Here is an 8,124-nt window from a genome sequence, read left to right as displayed (position 1 = left end):
AACATCAGAAAAGTTGGTTTTAACACGAAAGCGTAACTGTGCGAGTGGAATGCAAACACTGGACCTAACAATCGAAAAGTACATTCTTGTTTATTCGTATATTTGTTTTTTACACAGTTGATGATCCTTTTAAACCAATATAATGACAATAATAACATTTAGGCGAATAACCCATTCAATCCCCACACTCAAAGAGCTTAGAGAAACATCATCTATTAGATGAAACTTAAAAAAATCAAACTTTTAATGCCTAATGCTGGGTGTGATCCATCTAGAATTATTGGTACCTGATAGGGTGTAACTTGATAATCAGATATATACAGGGTTTTTTAATTAAAGGACACTTTTACTGCTCAACAAAAACACGATAAAATGGTATTTCAGATTCTGGGTGAAGCATGGTAAACTATAAGTGTCATATAAAAGTATGCGTTTAACTTAACCAATATAATGAATTTGCATACTATACAAATAAAGTCTGCCTACCACAAGGGGTCTGGAACGGTTAAGGGATGATATTAAATGGTGTGTAATGACCTTAAATGCAAAACCCCAAAGCCATATATCATAATAGTAAAACGAATTTAACTCAATAATTTTCTGTTTTCTAACAGCCATAAATCAATGTCAAATTGCACAAACATAACATAATGCAACGCAACAACTTAGGCATCTACAAGTATCTCTATCAATAGAAAATGACAACAATTTGTCCTAAATCATTGGTAATCGTTATTTGGAAAACGTAACACCAACTGTCAATATTAACTGTCAAACTGTTATTAATGGAATGACCATTCTATATGTTTGATTCTAAAATATTCAATAAACATAGCTGGTTTTATTGGTAATTCGATTTTACAGTACTGCCCCTTTAATATTTGTATTTTACAGAACTGCCCCTATATTTGATTTGTTTGACGTCATCGTGTCATCGCTTCTAAATTACGTCATCCGACACAGTTTCACTATTTTGATCTACATTCATACGTCATCTGGTGTATATCGTTTAACTGTATTAATATTTTCTCTCTGATAGGCGTTTCTTGATTAATTATTTTTGTAGCAGTCACATATGTTATATGGATCTAGTCCTCCCATTTTTACTGCTTCGTCCTGTATTCGTACGATGATGATCTAAACTATTAACTATATGATGCTGAATTCTTAATTCTTGTTCTAAAAAGAAGGGAAATAGTTGACACTTGTTCGTAATTTCATTTCATCGTTCCTCAATTTTTTTTAACTCTGTTGCTCTGAGCTTCTTCCTACCATTGAGTAATTAAATGGTGATTACATTGAATGCGTTTTGATTCATTTTTTATTGTTTAATTTGAGTTGCAATGCTATGAGGTTAAATTTTATTTACACTTATATGTATCATAAAACCGGTTTAAACCCCCAATGCTTTGCATTGACCGTTCTAAGGCGGTGGCCCCAACTTTATTATTCTATGTGTGTATGTTGTTTCGTATTGTGCTGTTTCGTACTGTTTGGGCAATTGGTCACTTGTCTTCAATAAAGGACTGGTCAACTAATTGTTTATAATGAGAATGCAATACTGCTCCATCAGCTGGAATTTCACTTCTTTATACTGATACTTGACACCACTGAAAACGTTCATAATCCTTACTATCGAAAAATTGCGCGCTCAACTTGTGTGTAAGTGAACTTTTTGGATATTGTTAATTTTTGCAATAAAGTTAAAGCATAACTCGTAATCAAATCCATAAGCCATTCCTGAGGATCTAGCATCTCAACATAGGAATTCAACAAAAACTGATATTTTTTAACACTAAGTTTATAATTCAATAACAAAGAGAAAACTATATATTAATATTATTTTCTTTTTAAAGTAACATTACTACTCAAAATCAACGACAATTTCGTAAATATTTCGTAAAGCTAAACAATTAAAAATCATTGTTACTTATGGCCATTGTCGAAATTTCAACGCCAGATGTGGTCTGGTAAAATAGACGTTTGTGGATACAAAATGCTCGTTTTTATTATGGTTTTAACATGGTACCATTTTAGTGTTCATGTGTCGTATCAATAGATATATTCGCAGGAAATTAACATTGAATTTATTGTGGTCACAAATAAATAAAAACGAGCATTTTGTATCTACAAAAATCTATGTAATCATACCACATCTAGCGTTGAAATTGTGGCTATTGCTATAACAACACTGATTGTTTAGTTGTTAACTTTATTTTACGAAATTTTCGTTGATTTTGCATGTTATAGAGACTTTAAAGTTATTTAGCTAATTTAACACGCTGATTATGCTCTCAATCTTAAGACAGGTCGTGATATAAGCTGTTTAAGAAAAGTTTTACAACATACCGATGTATTCTTATAAACTTGTTCGAATGCCATTTCCTATTTTCAGAAATACTTTCCTTGTAAAATACTTCTGAACAAGTAACCAAACAGTGTCAATGTGTTTTTTATACATTTTGTTTTACGTTTGGCAAAATTTTTTAACCATATAAACAATTTGAAACTTAAACTGCGTATGCGATGCAGAAATCGTATAACAGTACGAAATCCATTTTTATGGTATTAATGACTTATTGCAAAACGGACTGACGCATTACAAAAATACCAGGATTAGCATAAACGAGGAAATATTGACAAAAACTAAAAAAAAAACTTAGATAACTTCGTTTAAATGATAAACCTCAAGCAATTTATCAGAAAAAAAACTTGCAAAAAAAACGGATGACGACGGTGGGTGAAAAAGTAGAATACATAATACATTTTTTGAAGATTTAAAATAAACAGAGCATAAAACTGTCAAATAACGACAGAGGTTTAGTAACGTCTGTATGTACACAAGTCGTGAATGTTTTATGGCAATGACAAAAGACTCTAAATTAGACCGGCTATTTTACAGGACGAATGAACAGAACGAAGCTATAGTTTTGTATTCTTATGATTATAACAATTTACTACTATTTACAGACCCCGTGACGTGAGATACAGATTTTGTTGATTAAAAAAGGCTGGGAGCGTGGCTTAAATCTACGCTCTCGCCAAATATTAATGTTTGACACCGTTTGGGGTTTCTTTCGCCACCGTAATACCAGAAGTAGATTTATCTATACTGTATTTAGTAATGTCATATCTTTGACATCTGTTACGACATTTAACGTTTCTGACGTTAAACGAAAAGGTACTGACCTAATTTGGAATAATACACCGGTCAGCATTTGACCTTGCTTAGCCTATGAAATTAGAACGATTAAAACAAGTATGCATCTAAAAGCGTGCACAATTCATCGATAAAGTTGATATTAAAAAACAGGACCTTCTCAGATTCAACTCGTCTCGGTATGTGTTCGTATACTATATGCAGGATGTAGATATCATAGCGGCATCTATGTGTCGGCTAGTTGTTATGGTATAACGTAGAAGTCTTTCCCACAAAGCATGTCTTCAATATAGCAAGCCATATACCAATAATCATATTTGCTCGTTAAAACTTAAAATTATATATATATCCAAATGTGTAATCTTAATACAAAATAAGATCAAATGGTTTGCTTAAAAGATACTAATACATTTAGATACATCGCTATTTCCGGAATCCTTCGTTCGATAGATAACGTTGGTGTCGTAAAGCTATCTTGCCTTGACACACGAAACGCGTCATGCGTCTCTTGTTATAAGACTGAATTCTATGCGCATTGAACTGGCGTTTTATTTTTTTCCGACATTTTCATGAAAAGAAAGCTGTAATCATTCAATTGTTTCGCATGCTCATATATATATATTGAAATGCCTCAGCATTTCTGAATTACGTTGAGTACGTTTGTTTTAATAGTTCTTACCTTTTCAAAGCGTTGTTTTAGCATAAACTATGTTCATCAAATTTTTATTTTTTTTTAATTATTATTGTATAAGCACAATTTTATACTTCATATGTATTGTATCCTGGGCTTATTGGTTTTGTTTCGATTTTTCATTGCAAGTGACATTACGACCCGCGAAATTTCATTGCACTGAACCTTAAAGCATGTATTCAACTTCTTACTCACATTGGTGATTGGTAATATCCAGTACATGTAAACAATTCCTACTTAGTCTGTTAATATGTTTGCTACTTTTTGCATTAGATGTCATTATCCCTATGAAATCGTAAAAAACGCCTTTGCTTGAAATCACATTTTTGTCTGCCGTCAGCCATCTTACTTCCTGTTCGAAACGGCTGAATTGTTTGAAGTCAATATTATCGGAAATTAATAGAACACGTCCATATCATTTTATGGCATTATGCACCCTTTTGTAAATTGTCATAATTTAACTGCGCTCATGTTTTATTCTTATTTAAAATCCAAAAAGGCTGCCATTTGTCTGTTTTACTCAGTCAGCTTTTTAGTTGATGTTCGAATTGTGGGCAATGTGGTTAAGTCGTAATGACATCATTGACCAGTTATTTCGTCACTGACCACTTTTCGCCCATGTATTATGGTCATTGGCCAATAGTATGGTAGAGTACCATAATGAGCCGGCAACAATTGATGAGGCTGTATATAACATAGTGACCCTTGTACAAACAAGCGGAACTGAAGATGAGAAGGGCTACTAGAAGAACAACTGAAAAGCCATATGCAGGTGACCAAGGGGCTCCAAAGAAGCCATCAACGTACAGTGGAACGTGACCTTAGAGTCCAAAACAGGACACGTCTAACGACAGCGAGGAAATTTTGAAGCAAATGTTGAAGCGTTTAGACAACATTGAAGGTAGGTCAATGAAAAGCAGCAGGGAGAAAAGAAGCAGGAAAGATGTTGAATGCTACCGCTGCCATGGCAAGGGACACTTTGCCCGAGAATGCTAAAGTGGTGAGAAGATGAGCGAGGAAGTTCATGCAGAGCCAGAGTTTGGGCAATGCAGTCTTCCTTTAAACGAGAAGGGACCAGCCCTTGTTGCCAAAGGGAGGTCTTTGTAGAGGGAGAGATAGGCCACCCAAGAGTTTTTTTTTCTTCATAACATTATATTTCTGAAAACATACATTTTACAGTCATACAAACTATGATAGATGTTTGAGCATGTAATCTCCAACAATTGTAACTGAAAAAAGTGGTTTCAGAATATTATGATGTGGAAAAAAGAAAGGAGTAGGCGGTCTAAATTCAGTTGGGTCTATTAAATGTTTTATTTTAAGAAGAGATTGGCGTGTTCATACGGCTGTATTTTCTAAGAATAAGCTCCATCGTTGACTAAACAATTCATGTGTGTTTTATGTGTGATATTGTTTCCTCTATTTTTAGCCTTCGGGTTAAGTAGCTCATATATTGTGGTAATTTAGGGGCGGTGCTCTCGCTTTTACATTTAAAGATAAAGTATTTGGCTAAAAGAATGATAAAATTAATTGCATTATTGTTTGTACCTGTGAAGAGTTCTTGCGTAGAGAGAAAGAGATAATTAGGTTAGAGAGACCTAGGCAGCTTGCTGTTGGGGTGTATATAAAAGGGAAAGTAAATAATATACCTGTCATCTTTACGACCGACACAGGTGCGACTAGGACAACTGTCTTGAAGAGAGTATTTGATCAATTGGTCCTAGCGAATCGACCTGTATTACATAAGACAGCCTGTTTGATAGGGGCAAGAGGCGCAACAGTCAAGGTAGCAGGTCAGGCGAAGTTAGAGCTGTGCTTAGATCCTGTTAATCTGATCCAGGATGTGATTGTGGCGGATATCGAGGACGAGGCTCTGTTTTAGAATACGATATACTAAGAGGAAAACAGGGCATACCAGCGGACATCCTCCTGAGTGAGAACAAAATAGTGCTTGATGGGCAGGAGGTTCCTTTATTTCAAATAAGGAGGACTGGTAGAGCAAACAAGTAATAGTGACAGAAGACATGACCTTGCCACCACTTGCAGAGACAGTTGTCAAAGTGTTTGTAGAGAGGTTTAAGAGTGATAGCGGCTTGCAGGCAGATTATGTGGTTTAGCCAACAGAGCACTTCAAAAAGAGATACCCCTTGCAAATGGCCTCAACTCTTGTCAATATTTACAAGTCTCTAACTTGTGTGATAAGGCTGTTAAACCAATTCACAACGAAGTTGAACTCAGTCAGGATGCTGTCATGGGTAGCGCTAAAAAGATTGAGAGAGTGGCGTCAGTGCTGACAAGCAAAGAAAACGATAAAGCGGAAAGCAATTTCTTTTGTGGTACGCAGAGTTGTGACCAGTCAGCCGGATACTGTATCCGAACCCGCCAAATTGCCTAAACCAAAAGATGTAAGTCAGGTGCCCACTCATTCAAAATCTCTCTTAGAAAGATCTACTAAAGGAAAGGCAAAAACTGAAATGGACGCATTCGCTGCATTATTGATAAAGAACGTGAACACATTTTTAACAAACAAATGGGACTTATGACTGTAACATCTACCTTAACACCTTATTAACACTGGAGCGGCTGCACCGATAAAACAGAGTCTTCACCGCGTGCCACTCGCATAAACCGCTGAAGAGAAGGGGGCAATAGTGGATCTGCTGAGAAAGGGGGTTATTCAAAAGAGCGTCTACCAGTGGGCCAGTTCAATTGTGCTGGTAAAAAAGAAAAATGGTAGTATGCGTCCCTGTGTAGACTACCGAAAGGTGAATGCGTTAGTCAAGCCGGATGACTTTCCCTTGCCGCGCGTACAGGATGTCTCGATGCAGTAGCTTGTCACACAAGACATTACTGGGTAATCTGGGATCAGCTATTGTTAAAAGGTGGAGTGCTATTTTGCCGTAGAAAGGATGACTTTCCAGCCCCTGAAACGTTACTGCTTATAAAGCCAAAGGTTATCAGAGAGGCATTTGTACGCCAATCACACAACCCAGTTACTACTTGACATCAATGTGTTAAAAAGACCAATGCGATGTTAGATAGGTAATTCTACTGGTTCAATCTCCAAACTGATATCAGGTTATATATACAGACCGGTGATGTCTGCGAGAGAGACAAAACTCCCAACAAGAAACCTACGGCTCCTATGGGGCATCTACAGGCAGGAGGTCCCTGGGATATGTTAGATATGTACTTAGTTGGCCCTCTCCCAGTGACGCCCGCTAGTTACACGCACATCTTGGAGATGACAGATTATTTCACCAAATATGTTGAGGTTATTTCCGTCAAAATGCAAACAGCAGAGGAGTGCGCGGAGAAAATTGTGGAAAATGTTATCTTTCGTTTGGGAACCCCTCTCACCAGGGTTCATTATGCGAAAGTCAAGTTTTCCAACAAATGTGCTCTCTGTTTGAAATTTAAAAGAGCCGCTCAATCAAACGTAACCCAAACGAGCATGGCTACGTGGAACAATTTCATCGTTCCATCGTAAAAATGATTAGGGTCTACCTTGAGGATGAGCAAGCAGAATTGGACCTGCATCTAGGCAGCCTTGTCGGAGCCTACAGGGCAACTCCCCACGAGAACACTGGTCAGTCAGCTAACATGTTGACAACTGGTCAAGCAGTGCGTTTGCCAGCTGATCTTATTTTCGGCCAGCCAGATGACAAGGAGGGTATGGTGGATTCGGCAGAAGCACACGCTTTGAAGCTGCTGGAGAAAACCAGGAGGGCTCATTGAGTCGAAACTGTCCTTTACTCAGTACCACGTTGGTGATGCAGTATGGTTCTTGCGAGAAGCTAAAAGAGTCCGTGTGTCACAGAAGCTGGAACCGCGCTATGACGACAAATTAATGTCATCGCAAGCCTTTTCAAATCAACCTCACTATTCAATTGGACCCAGACGTACAACAGAGGACTTTTCATCATGACAAGCTGAAACCTTATAGAGGGAAAAATATCGCAGCTTGGGTTTTCAAAGTGCAAAATAAACTGCAAGTGAAGTGCAACAATAGTGTAAAGTAATTAACCAAGTTTCGTTTTTAGCAATTGCTTAAAGTTTTTCTTCGTTAGTCTATGATTGTTCATACTGCAACGTGAATTTGTTGTTACATACATGTACAATGAACTCTATAAAAATAAATTGAAAGTAAATGAAATTATTCTCGGTTTAATAAATACGGTATAGTATGGTTTATTACGTGTTATTTAGAAGAGAGATTATGGTAATGGTTTAGCGCGAATAATGCACGGGGTTTTGTGTGCATGTTTTAGCG

This window comes from Dreissena polymorpha, chromosome 14 (genome assembly GCF_020536995.1).
Source record: "Dreissena polymorpha isolate Duluth1 chromosome 14, UMN_Dpol_1.0, whole genome shotgun sequence".
Taxonomy (NCBI): domain Eukaryota; kingdom Metazoa; phylum Mollusca; class Bivalvia; order Myida; family Dreissenidae; genus Dreissena; species Dreissena polymorpha.
This window is presented reverse-complemented; position numbering follows the sequence as displayed.